Below are 20,300 nucleotides of genomic sequence, written 5' to 3' on the forward strand. Positions count from 1 at the left end.
GGCTAATATTGTCAATAAATTAAGTAATGACATATCATAAAATGAACAGATACCAAAAATCTTCTGCATATACAGTGCTGTTCAAAACATTTGCAACCAAATTCCCTGTTGAAAATAAACCGTAATTATACTGAAAATAAAAATTCGGATTAGTTTGCTCTAAACGAAAATACTTTATACGAAAGGGGAATTGCGTTTGTCTAAAATTTCATTCCGGAGGAAAATATTTTTTCTTTGGGTGTACCCTAAAGAAGTTAAATCGGTCTATATCTTACCAAATGGACCGGTAAAAATAAATGCGATGCACATTTTTGAGGGTCTAAAATTCCAGTATATTTACATTTTTGTGCAAATCGGATAAAAACTACGGTTTCTAGAAGCGCAAGGAGTTAAATCTGGAGATCGGTCTATGTGGAGGCTATACTAAAACATGGGTCGACACACCCCATATTCGGCTGATATATTTGCGGATTATAGAAGCCCAAGAAATAAAGTCGGGAGACCGGTCTATATGGGGCTATACCAAAACATGGACCGATAGGCATCATTTGCGATACACCTATTTGTGATCTTAAAGTACCTTTATATTTTCAATTTCAAGCAAATCGGCTAGAAAATATAGTCTCTAGACGCCCAAGAAGTAAAAATATGGGGGGGTTATACCACAAAATGGACCGATACACCTCACTTTCGGCACACCTATTTGTGGTCCAAAAATACCTCTAGATTTCCAATTTCAGGCAAATCGGGTAATAAATACAGTTTATGGAAGCCCAAGAATAAAAATCGGAAGATCGGTCTATATGGCGGCTATACCAAAACATGGACCGATATGGACCCTTTTCGACACACCTCTTTATGGTCCTAAGATACCTCCAGATCAGAGCTTCCCAACCCAATTTGATTATTTCGTAGAATTTTTAAAATATTCCTCTCCAACTAAGAGGGTACTTCAATTTTCTTTAGAATAAAAATTTTGTCAAAATTTTCTGTATAAATAAAATTTTGACAAAATTTTATATCGAAATAAATTTTTGACAAAATTTTCTATAGAAATAAATTTCGTTGTTGTTTTTTATTGCAGCTTAAAACCATACATTGACTAAGCTACAAGTGTAGCTTAACCAACAGAGGAAAAGAATGTTTGTCAAATTTATTTGGGCAAAGCCCTATAGACTGCAAGATGGTTGGATGGACGCACGTTTCGGAATTACCACATTCCTCATCAGCATCCTCTACTTGCAGCAAAACTATCAACCAATTATCAGAATAAATTCAGGCAGTTTATTAAACCCAACAAAAACCACACTTGAACCCTCCGAAAAAAGGTTTTACATTGATAGCCGGCTTATGCCGAAATAAATTCGAAACAAACATATCTCTTTTCCTATGCCACTGTCAAATCATCGATTTGAATTCATATGGCTGGGTTTATTTTGAGCGTGCCTCCTCTTCTTTTTCCATTTGTTTTGTTTTGTTATTTCTGACAAAATTTTCGATAGAAAAAAATGAAAAAATTTTCTATAAAAATAAAATTTTGACAAACCTTTCTACAGAAATAAAATTTTGCAACAATTTTGCCAAAATTTTCTATAGGAAGAAAATTTTGACAAAATTTTATATGGAAAAAAAACTTTGGCAAAATTTTCTATGGAACTAAAATTTTGACAAAATTTTCTATTAAGTAAGTTCTCCCTTTTTAAAGAAGTAGTAACCCTGGTGCAAGCTAAATCATAAAACAAAATTCGACGCATTTACAATTTAAGAGATATTTATACAACAAAAAAAATGTCGCTAATGGGAGAGATCATAATATATAAGATTGCAAATACTGAAATAAACTTTTAAAATAAAATAATAAGACATTTCTTTCGAAGAAAAAAATAAAAATAATCACAAAAATTTGATCAAAAATCTGCAAAATAATATTTTTATACCCTCCACCATAGGATGGGAGTATATTAACTTTGTCATTCCGTTTGTAACACATCGAAATATTGCTCTAAGATCCCATAAACTATATATATTCTGGGTCGTGGTGAAATTATGAGTCGATCTGAGCATGTCCGTCCGTCCGTCTGTTGAAATTACGCTAACTTCCGAACGAAACAAGCTATCGACTTGAAACTTGGCACAAGTAGTTGTTATTGATGTAGGTCGGATAGTATTGCAAATGGGCCATATCGGTCCACTTTTACGTATAGCCCCCATATAAAGGGACCCCCAAATTTGGCTTGCCGATCCTCTAAGAGAAGCAAATTTCATCCGATCCGGCTGAAATTTGGTACATGGTGTTGGCATATGGTCTCTAACGACCATGCAAAAATTGGTCCACATCGGTCCATAATTATATATAGCCCCCATATAAGCCGATCCCCCGATTTGGCTTGTCGAGCCTCTAAGAGAAGCAAATTTCATCCGATCCGGCTGAAATTTGGTACGTGGTGTTGGTATATGGTCACTAACGACCATGCAAAAACTTTGTCCACATCGGTCCATAATTATATATAGCCCCCACGTAAACCGATCCCCCCGATTTGGCTTGCCGAGCCTCTAAGAGAAGCAAATTTCATCCGATCCGGCTGAAATTTGGTACATGGTGTTAGTATATGGTCTCTAACGACCATGCCAAAATTGGTCCACATCGGTCCATAATTATATATATCCCCCATATAAACCGATCCCCCGATTTGGCTTGCCGATACTCTAAGAGAAGCAAATTTCATCCGATCCGGCTGAAATTTGGTACATGGTGTCAGCGTATGATCTTTAACAACCATGCAAAAATTGGTCCACCTCGGTCCATACTTATATATAGCCCCCATATAAACCGATTCCCAGATTTGACCTCCGGAGCCCCTTCGTAGAGCAAAATTCATCCGATTCGGTTGAAATTTGGTACGTGATGTTAGTATATGATATTTAACAACCATGCTAAAAGTGGGCCATATCAGTCCATAATCATATATACCCCCATATAAACCGATCTCGAGATTTGGTTTTGGAGCCACTTGGAGGAGCAAATTTCATCCGAGTCAGTTGAAATTTGGTACATTGTGATAGTATATGGCTGCTAACAACCATGCCTAACTGGGTTCATATCGGTCTATAGTTATATATAGCCCTCAGATAAATAGATCCCCAATCACACAAAAATTGTTCCATATCAATTTCATAATTGTATGTAGCCCACATATAAGCGACCCCCATATTTCAATTCTGGCTCTCTACGTACCGTGCAAAAGTCCATATCGATTCGTAATTATTTGTAGACTTACCTATACATACGTTTTTTTTTGTCTAATATATACCACGTATGGACTAACTCGCAATTTAGAAAACGATTTTAAGAAGTTTTAAGATACCACAACCCAATTAATTCGATTGAGGATGACAGTCTTTCGTAGAAGTTTTTACGCAATCCATGGTGGAGGGTACATAAGATTCGGCCTGGCCGAACTTACGGCCGTATATACTTGTTTGTTTTAATTTAGTAGATTCTTGGCACAAGTGGCAACCGTGCTCAAAAGTCGGTCTTGGGCATTATTGCCAAAGACACCATATAACAATCTCGTTTTCTTCTGGGCGTTGAAAACATATGCACTAACTTATAATATCATGTTCCACAGTGTGGCACAGGGTATAAGCAGCCAATATCTATTAAAACGTACTAATTTGATTTTGTGGACCCAAAGTAAGCCTACGATCCATATTTTAGTCAAATCGAATGAATGTGGAGGCTTCTATGCGCTCAAGAATATGTTTACCTGGACCCACAGAATTCATATTTCGAAAGGGATCTCAAATTCTGGCAAATGGAATGAAAATATCAAACTGACAAAAAATGGTAGAACTTTTGGTACAACCAGTATAACATTTTAGAAAACATTGAATATTCTTCATTATTGGTAGTTTCGCCGCAATAACAGTCATTGATCGATTGAAGACCTCAATGAATTCAAATTTCTTAAATATATACCCAGCAAAAAATATTCATAAATTTGGAAGCAGTACAAAAGATCTCTGCATACTGTAAGCAGTAATTTTCGGCGCTGTTTATTCGGCGCAAAATTAAATGCATTTTCATGTATACATTTTAAAGTCATTAAACATTAAAACTTGAAAAGAAAACTTAAACTAGAAGAAATATTAAACTAGCGCTGATTTTGACAAATTCAGTAAGCGAGAAACTATTTAGTGCAACCACACTCGCTTACGAAGTTGCACTAAAGTATGCTTTTGCCGAAGCCAACCTTTTGTCAATGCTCACACTTCATTTCAGACACGAAGTTGTTTAACGCTTCCAATCTCATTTACTTAGTTGCACTAAAGTATGCGAATGTTAATTTCGTATTTTTCCGAGGATTGGATGACGAGTAAAAAATGAGCATTGTGAGTTTAGTTTCAGTGTGAAAGTCTAATGAAAAGGTCGTTACCGCGCGTGCTTGTTCGATTAATTCTTAGAGAGCATTTATTTACTTGTTAAGTAATATATATAAGCTTTGTGTGCATTGCGTCATTTTTAAATGGGGAAAACAAAAACAAAGCGAATGGTAGGGAAACGCCAGATAAATAGACTCATACGTAAAGAAGTAAATAAAAATATAACGGCACTAAATGTTTCGCAAAATCGTGTAAATTCTGATACAAGCTACTTAGATTATAATGCAGATGAATATGGGAATGCAGATAGGATGGTATATTCGTCATCAAATAATTTTAATGAAGAATATCCTAACCCTGTACCTATTAGTGATGCATTGCGTGCGTGGTACTTACAGCATAGACCGACTGTCATTTGTGTTTCCGATCTTTTGAAAATATTAAAATCTAGAGGATTAGATGTCCCTTTAAGTGTCGCTACACTAATCGGTTTGCATCCTAAAGTAACAAAGAGAACGGTATGTCCTGGGACATATTTCCACATAGGGCTACAAAACAATATTAGTAAAATTTCAGATATTTTAATGGCTCAAAATAAAATGGAAGTTATAATTGATATAGGCATAGACGGCCTTCCTTTATTTAAAAGCAGCGAAATAGGGCTGTGGCCTATTCTATGTCGCGTTATTAATATCCCCGAAATAAACGTATTTTTAATAGGCAGCTATGTGGGAAAGAAAAAAACCAGCTAATGTAAACACATATCTACACGATTTTGTAACAGAAATGAAAAAAATTAAAAATGAGGGACTTGAATTGAATGGTAATAAAATTGAAGTTAAAATTAGGGCTTTTTTAGCAGATGCCCCTGCAAGATCTTTCGTTTGTGGAATTCGAGGCCACAATTCGTTGAAGGGGTGTAGTAAATGTTACCAAGAAGGCAAGAGTGTGTCGAATGTTACTGTTTTTAGAACATCTGCTGCAAAACTTCGAACGGACGAGGATTTCAAAACAAGACTGGATAGAGATTTCCACTCTGAAAAGTATGGTACTGAAGGTTTGTCTCTAGAAAGTCTTGAAATTAAAATGATTACACAGTTCCCCCTTGATGTCATGCATCTCGTGGATCTTGGGGTAACCAAAAAAATAATATTTATATTATATATATAAAATAATTTTTTTCTAATGAATACATCTTACAGATAATCTTTTTAACCATAATAAACAGCTTGTTGAGCTGTTATCCGAAATAAAAACTGTTGTGAAATCCAATTTGTCTCCAGGCATACAGAAGTTAAAATACGAAGATATTTTTCCAATATCTTCACAAGATGAACTCGAGTCAATTGAAGATGAAATTGATGAGAATACCAAAGGACCAATGGTAAGTTTAATTTAGAACATAAAAGTTTATCTTCATTTTTGAATTTATTGTTATACGTTTTTAATTCACAGATTGCAACACTTAAACATATTTTGGGAAGAGGAGAATTACAAAATTCGATCAAACATTTGATGGATATAAAACTCTTACAAGACTATAACGTTTATGGGCGGCAAGGAAAAAAAAGACTTCTGGACTATCCAAAGTTAATGAAGACAATATACCGTAAGTATAAAAATGATTCCTTCTCTCACTTGATTCTGACAAATTCATTTTTTATTTTTAGAAGCTGTAGGTACCGAGTATGGGAACAAAATGGATTTCAATAAATACTTCAGCAAATGTATAAGATTGGTAAAAAATCTTCATTACAAAAACGAGTCCCTAAAGAAAAAGGATGCAACCATCAATATTATAGATAGCGATATGTCGTAAACATATTTGTCAATGTTTTCCGTTTTATTCTACAATATGAATAGCATTTTAAGTTTATTTTTATTTTCTATAAGTACTTGAATTACTTCCTTGCAAAGACTGAATTAATGAACTGAATTAATTTTAATATAATTTTAATTTTATTATAAAAAAATAAAATTAATTAAAATATACAAATAATAAACTATTCTTTCATTTTAAATTAGCAAGAAAAATGTGCTTCGGGAAAACCATGTTTTCATGACCTATTTTCACTAATATCACTAGCGCTTTCATTCACTGCCTTCATAATACATACCGATGAGCACTCATGTAAGCACAAAATAGGATTTATAAAAGAAGCGCATTTTCGCGAGACATTTCTTGTTAATTTCACCAATGAATTCCTCACTACTGTAAGTGCTATTAAGTTCGAAGCTCCTTTACCAAGCCGATGAAAATTCCTCAAGTTTTTTGCTGGGTATTTAGTTGCAAAAATATAGAGTGTTTTAAAATTTGGTTTGGCCGGAGTCGAGCAAAATTTTTACGACTCCGATTCCAGCAAAATCTTCAGAATCGGACTCCACATCCCTGCTCACTACCAAGTTTTCTACCACTGCAGCGTGGATTTCGATAAAATCTGACTTCTGGAATCATTTCTGGTGTTGTTGATATTTTTGTACCCATTTTGGATGTGATGCAGCACTGACAGTATGATGGTAACGAGTACTGGTACGAGAAACAAATGATTTATTCACGTTTATATGTTGAATGACTTTAACGATAGCCAATTGTTGGCTTCTCTCTGGATACGCTTGTAAACAATAAAATAAATTACCAAGGGAATAAATCTATCAGCTGTTAAACGAGCGGTTTAGAAACGATTTCAACCTAAATTTGGTTGCAATACATATCAGCCAACCTATATCGGGTTGCCAATAGCTTTGTCAATATAACACAAAACGAAAAATTCCATTAAAGAGATATGTATCCTATTTCTAATTTTATCAATATCAAAACTCTGAAATCAAATTCAAGTATTTTTTTCAAACCGCATAATATTTTAAATGAGCTGTTATCGTGGAGCCTAAGTTTTGAAACTATTTTTTTATGTCTCGTCACTCCCTGTTAGCTGTTAAACATTTCGATTGTATCAAATGAAACATCCTCCCTGTTAATGGCGGGGGTATAAAAAAAGTCCCACTTTATTCCGTTAGAAATTAAACGATTGGCTATGAATATAAAAATTCCAGTAGCATTTAAATAAAAACAATTTACTGTTTTAATAGTTATTCTCAAGCCGTTAGCATTATAAATTTTATAGTTGAACGTAAGAAACTAAAAAACCAAATCAAATGTATCATTGTGCCAACAATATTCAAATGTGTTTTTCTAAACTGCCATTCCAACATCGCGTTTGTCGAAATTAAAAAAAAAAAGATTGTTTGGGTTTTCCGTATTTGCGTGCGTTTTGTATATGCGCATGCGCAGTGTTTTTTTTTTTTGTTTTGTTTCTTTTGCAACAAATGCGTCTGCACAAATGCGAGCCTTTGGTGATGTTACGTCCGTCAATTGAGCATAATAGCGCTTCGGCCGCGGTGGTGGTGGTGGCGGCGGCGGCACATATACGAACCTATTTGCCCCCGGGCACACCCACTTAAATTGCGTGCCGCTTTTTGTGATGTGAATCGTCGTAGAGACTAAAGGTATTCATTAATATCCCTCACTACCTCCCTAGAACAGCAATGCCGCTCTATACCGCCATAAGTCTGTGTGTACGTCGTCATATGCAGCATAACTTCACAACGTCAGCAACCTGCCTTTGCTGTTATAGTTGTTACCAATGCTGCTGATCATACACCAGCATCAGCAATGTGAAGAGAGAATATGTTGCCGGGATATGTTGAGCAGCAATTAAATTTGCATTTGCTGCCAAAGAGAAACAACAAAAATAACACTACAAACCCCCTTAAAGCCTTGCGCCACAAATATTCGGCGAAGACCATGAATACATTTCGAAGTTTTAAGTTGTAAGAAGAAAATAAAAATCCATTCATATTTTTGTGTTGATTTCTCTGGACTTATGACCAAGAAAACAAAAGGTCTTCTGGCATTATTCTGTTATTTAAGTGCATAGGAAACATTTATCACTGCGTTGTGGAGGACGAAATCTGATGTAGAGGGCCCAATTTCCCCCAACGCATAGGCCCATCAGCACTGGGGTAAATTATCACAGCCGCATTTACAAAAACTTAAATGAAAGAACATTTAAGTCTCATCAGTTGAGAACGCTACAACCTGCAATGGAAACTAAACCGGCAAATCGTTTGTCATATAGTAAATTAACAGGGACATGTTCGTAAAGGGTGATTTTTTATCTATTATCTTCTTGGCAACACTGGTATAAACAGCTGGCACATGTTACGTGATTTGTTTCACTGTCAGACATCTTCAGTTTGGTCTATAATTTAACCATAAATCGTTTCACAAAAGAACAACACTTGCACATTATTGTATTATTGTATAATTGTATTATTACTACTATTTGGCTCAATATGTACGAAAATAAGCAGAATTATCGATTTTGGAATGAATATCAGCCAGAAGCATTGCATACGTCACCAATACATCAAAAAAAGTCACAGTTTAGTACGGTCTTACAATAATGGACTGAATAGTCTCAGGGAGCCTGAAATAAATCGGGCTGCCACTTTAACTTAACCCTAACCTCATTGGTTCGAACTTATTCAAGGATGATGCGAATCATAACGTTCCTCCTCCTCCTAGTAGATTTGCAATAAGCAAATATCAGCTGACTTGTAGAGGATTTCAACAAAATATCTTTCAAAATCCCCTATACTGCCATGTCCAACTGTGGTTTTAGTACTACAGCCACCGTGGTGCAATGGTTAGCATACCCGCCTTGCATATATAAGGTCGTGGGTTTGATTCCTGCTTCTACCTAACACCAAAAAGTTTTTCAGCGGTGGATTATCCCACCTCAGTAATGCCGGTGACATTTCTGTGTGTTTAAAAGCTTCTCTAAGCGGTTTCACTAAAATGTGGAACGCCGTTCGGACTCGGCTATGAAAAGTAGGTCCCTTGTCATTGAGCTTAACATGGAATCGGGCAGCACTCAGTGATAAGAGAGAAGTTCACCAATGTGGTATCACAATGGACTGAATAGTCTAAGTGAGCCTGATACATCGGGCTGCCACCTAACCTAACCTAGTACTAAAAATTAGCTTTTTGCAGCCCTGCACGTTCATTGTAGATGAATGTGTGTGCGTGTGCACATACGGGTTTGTGTTGATATATTAGGGAAATTTTTATGTTGGCCAAAAACGAACGGAACTCAATTGTTTGCTCCAAACTTATCTTAAGTCAAAGAAATCAATAACTCAACGGGTAATTTTATGTTAAAATTGCATTATTCACCATGAACTGAAAAGTGTCTCAATGTATATTTTTTCTACATGTAAACAACAAACAGCTGTTGAATCCTCAAATCAACAAAATCTCGTTATTTCGCCAGTCCAAACACTTGAGATTTGTAAAGAGATTTGAGTTCTAAAAAGCGCGATTTCGTGCCCAGTGCACTGAAAAAAATATTGTCGTGAGGTCAAAGATTTCATGTCTTTAAAATACGAATGCAAATTTTGCTTAGCATAGAAGACCCATTTCTCTAATATAAAGTTTTTTTTACTTGTCCAAAAGCCGATAAACTTTTCAATGAAGTCGTTTGCCCTTATAATTAAGTGATTTGACTTTAAAATGGGTATCATAACATAAAAGAAAAACATTTTGGGCTAAGGTCAACTTGACGTTAATAATTCAGAAAAATTCTTTAAATTTAATGAAATTGTATTTTAATTTGTTGTCTTCTTGTATCTTGATTACAAAGCAAAAAATCGTTCAAATATAGGACATGTTTTTCAACACTTTATTTTACTTGAAACGTTTTTACTTGAAACATACCCATAATTTCTACTGGAAGTCGAGTCTTAATTTGGAAAATAAAGTTGTCGTTAAATCGTTTTCAAAGGACTTTGATAGTATATGAAGAAAAAAAGCTGAGAAGCGAAAAATTAAAATTTGCTTCCAAGAACCGTCGAACTGAACGGACGTGTTTTCTAATAGCGGAGTATTTCATCGTAATAAGTACTTATTACGAATTTCACGTGTGGTGGAAATAATAAACCACCATGCAGCGAAATTCGAAGTCATATACTGGGTTGCTAACTTCAGGGCCCAGAAGTCATATACTGGGTTGCTAACTTCAGGGCCCAGTGGACGGGTAACGACTGAAGTTATAAATTTGGGCAGCGACCAAGAGTCAGGCCCAATTAGTCGACCTGTAGACGGGTCGACTGGCGGTGACACTTTGGCAAGTCGAACCTTTTCTAAGGTGACGACATCAAAAGGAGGCACTCCCTCTCGAAAGAGATTCAAGGAACGAAGAAATGCTTTGTTTATCCTATAGAAATTAGGATCAGTCGACCCAAGCACGTTGTCGGCTAAGCAAACACAGAAAAAAATATCACCAAAATATTTCCAATTAAAAAGTTAATTGAAGTTGAATTTTTTTTCAATTAATAAATTAATTGGTACAATTAACTTTTTAATCAAGATAGAAACATTAAGTTAATTAAGTCAATGATTGAACATTTTAAAATTTTTAATTAAAAAGTTAATTGATACAATTAACTTTTAATCAAATTCGGAAGACTAAGTCAGTTTATGATAATGATGAACATTTTTTTTTAAATTTTTAGTTAAAATTTTTTTTCAAACAATAAATTGTTAAATCCAAATAAAAATTCTAAGCCAATTCAGAATGTAATTGAAAATAGTTGCCTTTTTTTAATTAATAAATTAATTGAGTTTTGCAATCAACATCAATTAAATTTTTAATTGAATCAATTAAAAAAATTAATTGAAATTTGGCAATGAAATCAATTAATTTTTTAATCAAGAATTTTTTCTATGCCCAATTAAAACTGTGGTTGATACTATCATTTTCGTGATTGAAGACATTTGAATTAAAAAATTAATTGGATCAATTAATTTCGTGATTGAATCAGAAAAAATTTTTTTTTTGAAGCGATTCCTTTAAATGGGCTCAAGGAATTCTTGAAGCTGGAAAAAGGCATGCGCTGCCATCCTCTAAACGGAATCAAAGATCGTTTGCCTCAGTTGCAAAAGACAGCCTTGTGATGGCTATTATTAACAAAGGAGCATTGGACGGTATGACTCCAAGGCAAAAATGGGGGGAAATTGAGAACGCGATGTCTGGTGTCTACTCAGAGGTGCGAAAAAAGTTTCCCGGACCAAGTCCTCGACGGCAAGATGCTGGATGGTATCAAGGACGATATAAGTTAATAGCTTTTGCGGACCAGAGGTCTATGGATTGCTTTAAAGCTGCATTGATGCTAATTGGTGAAGTTTGGGAAGGAGCCGCTTTGGAGTTAGTCGATAAAATGGACATACCGGCTAAACCTAGAGCACATGCATGGATACCGGCAAACCCTCCTGATCCTGAGTCAATACTAGAAAGACTAAAAGAATGTAACCCAGATCTTCCAACCGCCGATTGGAAGGTTGGTCGTTTGGATGAGATGGGTGGACCAAGACGACATGCGGTGTTTATATTTATTAAACATAGAGTCGCTCCACATCTAGCCCAGACCCAAGGGCGTGTAAGTTATGGCTTTCATGATATCCATATGAACACACAAAAAATTTTTTCTCTGATTCAATCACCAAATTAATTGATCCAATTAATTTTTTAATTGAAATGTCTTCAATCACGAAAATGATAGTATCAATCACAGTTTTAATTGGGCATAAAAAAAATTCTTGATTAAAAACTTAATTGATTTTTTCAGCAAAATTCAATTAATTTTTTAATTGATTCAATTAAAAATTTAATTGATGTTGATTGCAAAACGCAATTAATTTATTAATTAAAAAAGGTAACTATTTTTTATTACTTAGTTAGATTGCCTTAGAGTTTTTATTTGGATTAACAAATGATTGTTTGAAATACATTTTTAATTAAAAAAGTAAAAAAAAATCAGCACTTTTTTTAACTGAATTAGTCTTCCGAATTTGATTAAAAAGTTAATTGTATCAATTAATTTTTTAATTAAACATTTTAAAAATTTCAATCATTGACTTAATTAACTTAATGTTTCTATCATGATTAAAAAGTTAATTGCATCAATTAATTTATTAATTGAAAAAATTTTCAACTTCAATTAACTTTTTAATTGGAAATATTTTGGTGATATTTTTTCTGTGAAGGTATACAAAAGCGATCAGCCAAAGGATTCCGAAAAGGACAAGCCTCCGGTAGAGTCAGCAGTGAAAAAATCTCCTAGCGAAGCCGAAGGAGACATAAAACCTGCAGACTATGGCGAAAATCATATGCGGGAAGTTTCTACAGGCAGTAGTTAGACCTATAATGCTATATGGTGTTGTAGTCTGGAGGCCGGCACTTCAGAAACCGACTTGTTTAGATAAAGTTCAGCGTATGTATCTCAGGCGCATTTAGTAAGACTCCCTTAATGTCATGCTACATCTATTGCCTTTAGACATTTTGGCCAAACAGTCAGCTGCAACAACGGCTGTGCGGTTGCGCGAGCTATCGCTGTGGTCGGAAAAAATGTACGGTCATAGTTCGGTCCTCAAAGTAATGCCAAATGTGCCTAACGTAGTGGATTACACCCTGGCAAAACCACTTTTCGACAAAAAGTTTGAAACTCTAATTCCCAACAGTGAGACGTGGTGTACACAGACCCCAGGGAATAAAAGATATATAGATTTCTATACTGATGGCTCCAAATTGAATGGACAAGTGGGGTTCGGAGTATATTCTAAAGATCTGGAAATTCGAATAGCCAAAAGATTACCTAATCACTGTAGTGTTTTTCAAGCTGAAATATTGGCAATAAGAGAGGTGGTGAATTGGCTGAGAAGTAATGTTCCAACAAATATTGGCATTAATATATAATCAGACAGTCAACCTGCAATAAAATCCTTGGACTCTGTGTTCCTTAACTCGAAAACGGCCATAGACTGCCGCAAATCTCTCACCGAGATGGCTGAGCAGTACAATATTCACCTAATATGGGTGCCTGGCCATAGGAACATACCGGGGAGCTTCGAAGCAGCTAGCAAGGCTAGGAACTACCTTACATATTCCAGGGGAACTAGAATCTGTTGGTATACCTCTGGCCACCTGCAAGCTCTTACTGCGTGAGAAGGCTGTTATGATGGCCAATATTCGATGGGAGAATTGCAAGGGTTGTAACGACACCAAGCAAATATGGCCCCATTTAAACTTAAACCGCACACTAGATATGCTAGTGTTCTCAAGGCGTCAGATAGCACTCATGATATCTGCTATAACGGGTCGCTGCCTGATAGGCGAATTTGCAAAAACTATAGGTGCGAAGTATAATGATTATTGTATAAGCTGTCATGATGTGGAGGAAAAGGAATCAATTAAACACCTCTTGTGTGAGTGTCCTGCTTTTTGTGTAAGGCGTACACGAATTTTAGGAGCATATAGCTTTAGATTACTGGCGGACCTGGAAAACGTTAACTTAAGCAGTTTGTTAATGTTTTTGGAGCAATCTGGTTGGTTCCACAAAAGTAAATAATAGAGAAGGTTCAGTGGTTAAGAGTAGAAGTGCCCATATGTAATAGGTACTTTTAGTTAAATGTGGTATCACAATGGACTGAATAGTCTAAGTGAGCCTGAAATTTAATCGGACTGCCACTTCAACCTAACCTAACCTAACCTAACCTAACCTAACCTAACCTAAGAAGCAAGTACACAAAACCCAAATTTAAAAAAAATTGTGTCTTAAAAATATCCTTACTTGTATTCTCTGCTTCTTTGGCTCGGAATCAATACCAAAATTTTTAAAATAAAGACAGTGTGCGAACGTAGTATTAATGTGAATTGTTTTTGACTAAAATGCAAGAGCTTGACCGGCATGACTTGTGATTGCAACAAGACGGTGCCTCACTTACATAAGGCAATTCATTTCTTGATCGGTTTATACAATAAAAAAAGGTTTTCTTAGATCCAAAGATTGTGACCTTCCTTTAAGGATTTTGGTATTGATTTCGAGCCAAAGATGCGGCTTCTTTAAAATAAAGACAATTTTTAGCGACCTATGTGGCTTTAAATCTAGGGCCATTAAAATTAAGCTTATGTACCCTTCACCATGGATTGGGTAGAAACTTCTACTGAAGACTGTCATCCACAATCGAATTACTTGGGTTGCGGTAACACTTGCCGATGGCAAGGTCTCTTAAAACTTCCTAACACCGCCTTCCAAATTACAAGGTAGTCCATACGTTGTATATATTAAACTAAAAAAGGCCGATAAAATACGTATATAATTAAGTTTAAAGTTTCTATAGAAATAAAATTTTGACAAAATAAAATTTTGACATTTTCTATAGAAGTAAAATTTGAAAAAAAATTTCTATAGAAATAAAATTTGGAAAAAATTTTCTATAGGAATAAAATTTTGACAAAATTTTCTATAGAAATAAAATTTTCACAAAATTTTCTATCGAAATAAAATTTTGACAAAATTTTCTATCGAAATAAAATTTTTACAAAATTTTCTATAGGAATAAAATTTTGACAAAATTTGCTATAGAAATAACATTTTGACAATGTTTTCCATAAAAATAAAATTTTGGTAGATTATTTTTGGCTCGAGTGGCAACCATGAATATGAACCGATATGAACCAATTTTTGTGTGATTGGGGATCGGCTATATATAACTATAGACCGATAGGGATCAATTTTGGCATGGATATTACCGGCCTTATACTAACACCACGTTGCAAATTTCAACCGGATCGGATGAATTTTGCTCCTCCAAGAGGCTCCGGAGGACAAATCTGGGAATCGATTTATATGGGGGCTATATAATTATGGACTGAAATGGACCAATTTTTGCATGGTCATTAGAGAACATATACCAACACCATGTACCACATTTCAGCCGGATCGGATGAAATTTTTGTTTCTTAGAGCTCCGCAAGCCAAATCGGGGGATCGGTTTATATGGGGGCTATATATATTTATATACCGATGTGGACAAAGTTTTTGCATGGTTATTAGAGACCATATACTAACACCATGTACCAAATTTCAGCCGGATCGGATGAAATTTGGTTCTCTTAGAGGCTCCGCAAACCAAATCGAGGGATCGGTTTATATGGGGGCTATATGTAATTATGGACCGATATGGACCAATTTGCATGGTTGTTAGAGACCATATACTAACATCATGTACCAAATTTTAGCCGGATCGGATGAAATTTGCTTCTCTTAGAGCAATCGCAAGCCAAATTTGGGGGTCCGTTTATATGGGGGCTATACGTAAAAGTGGACCGATATGGCCCATTTGCAATACCATCCGACCTACATCAATAACAACTACTTGTGCCAAGCTTCAAGTTGATAGTTTGTTTCGTTCGGAAGTTAGCGTGATTTCAACAGACGGACGGACGGACATGCTCAGATCGACTCAGAATTTCGCCACGACCCAAAATATATATACTTTATGGGGTCCTAGAGCAATATTTCGATGTGTTACAAACGGAATGACAAAGTTAATATACCCCCATCCTATGGTGGAGGGTATAAAAACGTTTTCTTAATTCCAAAAAAACTTTAAACCAAAGACGTTAAATCCCCAAAATAATTCTTGGCCTATATTTAAAGCATTTCTATTTTAAATCTAAAGATTCAATATTTCAGTTAATTTAAGGACACACCCAGAGAAGGAATATGATCACCTCCAACATGTTTTAAGAGCAAAATGTTATTTTTGGGTGGTGACCATGTAACATCGTTTTCGCAACCATGTTATTTTCTCGGAAATCATGTATCTGATTTCGGCAAGCAGGTTATATTTGACGATAAAATAACATTTTGGTGACAAACATGTTACATGGTCACCATACAAAAATAACATTTTGCTCTTGAAACATGTTGGAGGTGATCATATTCCTTCTCTGCGTGCAATTTCTTTAAATCAAAAATGTGTTTCTTTACTTTAAGGAAAATTAGCCTTAGTTTAAAGACATGCGACTTTAATGGTGGGACGCAAATTTACAAAATTTGAGTCCTAAATTTAATGAAAAAAATTTTTGAAACAAAGATTATAAACTTTATTTTAATTAAAATTTCATTATTTTAAAGAAATCTGTCCTTAATATTTGGTAAATTTCACATCCTAAAATTTAAGTTGCGAAATCTTTAATATCACGTAAATATTTTTTTCGGTGTATGGAGGAGTGTATAACTAATAATTAACCGATATCAACCAATTTTTGCACGGTAATTATAAGGCCAACTTTCAATCGAATCGGATGAAAATTCTTCCTCCATGGGGCTCAGAAATCAAATTTGGAGGTACGTTTATATGGGTGCTATATAAAATTATGAATCGATTTTTTCATGATAAATAGAAATCATATACTGGCATCACGTACCAAATTTCAACCGGATCGGTTGAAATGGATTGAAGCTTCCTCCGGGAAGCTCCGGAAATCTTGTATCGGGTTATGCACAATTATGGACTGATATGGACCAATTTTTGCATGATTGATTAAGGCCATTATCGAACACCAAGTAACAAATTTCAACCGGATCCCTAGGTAGTCCAAAGTTGAAGGTATTTTAAATGTGGGTCAGTAAGGATCCCGTTGAGTCTAGAGGTGTGCACGTGACACGAAATTGTCGTGACTCACGAAAATTTTCGTGAATCACGCGTGATTCGTGATTCACGCTGACGGCAACGGTGTGAGTGTGCGTGAGCGCGATTAACCAACCAAATGTCGTGCGTGAGCGCGAGTCATGAAAATAATATCTTCGTGAGTGTGCGTGAGTAACGAATTTCGGAAAAACACACTCACGAAAATAATTCAGCGTACGAACATAAAATGCTTACGAGTTGAATTCATTTATAATTTTAGTGACACCCTAGGTGTAAAGAGTTTTATAACGCTAGGTGTAAAGAGTTTTATAACGCTCTCGATTTTAATCATACTCATGTCCTCAATCAGGTTCTATAGGTAAATGACTCATAAAATTATTCGTGAGTCACGACATTTTTCGTGAGTCACGACATTTAAAAGATTTTCGTGCGTGAGTACAAATTTTCTTTTCGTGAGCGTGCGTGAGCGTGAGTCCTACCAAAAAATATCGTGCGTGAATCAGATTTCTCCGTCGTGAGTGTGGGTGACCGTGAACAAAATATTACTCACGTGCACACCTCTACTTGAGTCCGTAAGTTTCCGCGGAACTCAATAAGGTTTTTTTCTTTTCGTGAGCGTGCGTGAGCGTGAGTCCTACCACAAAATATCGTTCGTGAATCAGATTTCTCCGTCGTGAGTGTGCGTGAGCAAAATATTACTCACGTGCACACCTCTAGTTGCGTGCGTAAGTTTCCGCGGAACTCAATAAGGTTCCTATAGCTCTTAAAAAAATCACCCTTTATTATATATATTTTAAAGGATATTTTAGCATATAATTTACATTGTAGTGATCTAGATAGTTCGAAATGCCAATAGTATTTAGTCATGGAGTTTTATAGCCATAGCATCGATTAACTGCAAAAATATTTAATGATAGGGTTTTTGTCCCTCCTGCCCTGAACATTTATACGAATTGTTCATATATTTCTTTGTTTTTTATGTGTCTCTGTGTTATCAAATTGCGAATTACCAGACAAACGCTCTCTCGCACTCGCACTCACACACACAAATGCTATTTGTGTAAGGAGACTAACTAAAAGAGTTACAAAGAAAGAAAATCATCAATGGCCTAAACGAAAATGCTTAATTTTAATGACATAAACATAGTGTGGCATAAAATTACTATGAAATATGATTGTTTTTAAATGTGATTTTCCAAATGAACTTCTCTTGGGACTTGGGGGTCATTACATGGCTCATACCGAAAATATGTTATTGCCACTAAGGGCAGATGTTGGTTTTAAGACAAGAATTTTTATAGGAAAAAAACTTCAAGGTGCCATATGAATTTCGGTAGATATTTATCCCATCAATCTTGGCTTTTACGTTAGATATAGACGAGAAGAAACCATAAAAACACGAATGCTCAATCATTTTACATCACAAAAGCATATGAGTTGTGCAATCTTAAGATCCTTTAATGATTTCTGATCACGATACAGCTGTATGATAATACCACACCCCCAATACAAAAGATGACGTTTACGACACAATCACCCTCGCACATACCAGAATGCCTCATTAAAGTAGCAAAAATAATAAAAATTCAGGGCCACATAAGAATCTTCGATGAGGAAAACCAAAAAAAAATAATCCCCGAAGAAGACAAAGGATACCTTTAACAGATTTTCGAAGAGAGGGTGAAACCGTAAGACGAAAAAAATCTATAAACAATGGCCAATTCTTAACAAAAATCTTGACTGTTTGCATTAAAGGCAGCTGACAAATATTGGTCATGCATACCATGCAATATATGAATTATTTTCAATGGTGAAACATACACACACACACATCATATAGAGGACAAATCGAAGGTTATGACCTCCTTTCTAGCTCTCCTAAGGATCTTACTCGGCTAAGGTAAAGGACCTCTGATGAATGCCATCAACCATCAACACAACGGAACGGAACGTAAGATGCAATGGACGATTTTATTTCCATGTTACTTTACCTCTCTCGCTCTCGTTTTTCGCCTTACTGTCTTCAGTTGAAAGGCCGGGGTTGACCTTTCAACTGTTCTCTGTTTACCTAACAGGTTTGAACATTACGACATTTGAAATAAAATCCCATTTTTTTGAAATATTTCTCATTTCTTGGCCTGGAGTGTTACAACATTGGTCATAATATTGCGGTTTCATGTCGCTCATCTTGCAGGAAGTGTCAAAAGTATGGTACTGCTACCAGCACCACCACCAACTGAGCGTCTAAGAAGGATGGCACATCAACATATGTGTACAAATCGAGTCTTATGCACTTCGCCTCTTTCCTTGGGAAAGTTTTCTTTCTGTTGGTAATTAGACTTTAATTGTTGCTGAGGAACCCCTGCCAATTAAAGGATTTACCCATATTTATTTTCAATGCACGGTGATCGCAACAAGTGTTGTCCTTAATGGACAATCCTAAATTCTATTCGTAAAGGCCAACATATGGTTTCAAAAATGATCGATGTTTCGTGGTCGTATCATTAGAATTCATTGTGAGAAGAAGTGTATCCATCGTTTGCCAAGTGAAATATCCCCAATGAATTTCTAGTAACCTGTATCAAGATTGCAAAGGTTAACCTTAGATTACAAGGGAATCAATTCTAAAGGAATTCTAGGAATCTTTAAACTGCAAATATTCTTAATCTAACTGCAAGAAAAATTACCAAAATATATCGAGCGGTTTATACCAACTAAATTTTTTTGAGGGATAAATTAACTTCGTACAAAAAAATATATACCCATAAAATATATACCCATCGACTCAGAATCAGCCTAGAGTCGATTTCGTGATTGATGTCTGTCCCTCCGTGTATTTGTTGTTCGCAAGATTCTGCTCGCAATTATTAATCGAGTTTTATGAACCATCGTACAGGGTGTTCGACGCAAGGACGAAAGCTATTGAATCTGGAAACAATCGGATCAAATTTAGATATAGCCAATATATATATAACCGATCGTTTTCACATTTGACACAGAGTAATTTTAACTTTAAAAAATTTCAAAATCTGCACAAAATCATCGAAATCTGTTCAGATTATGATATAGCTCCCACACAAATGTATCGCCCAATTTCCCAAATTTGGCCACAATCACGGTCGCCGCAGTTGTTAGAATTCTACCACAAATGGTAGATTTTTTACTGATTTTGCAAAATATTCCTTTCCAAATAAGAGGCACTTTACAAATATACTATAGCAAAAAAATTATGACAAAATTTTCTATAGACAAAAAATTTGACAAAATTTTCTATAGAAAAAAAAATTACAAAATTTTCTATAGAAAAAAATTTACAAAATTTTCTATAGAAAAAAAATGTACTAAATTTTCTACAGAAATA

Source organism: Haematobia irritans, chromosome 4, assembly GCF_050003625.1.
Source record: "Haematobia irritans isolate KBUSLIRL chromosome 4, ASM5000362v1, whole genome shotgun sequence".
In the NCBI taxonomy this organism is placed as follows: domain Eukaryota; kingdom Metazoa; phylum Arthropoda; class Insecta; order Diptera; family Muscidae; genus Haematobia; species Haematobia irritans.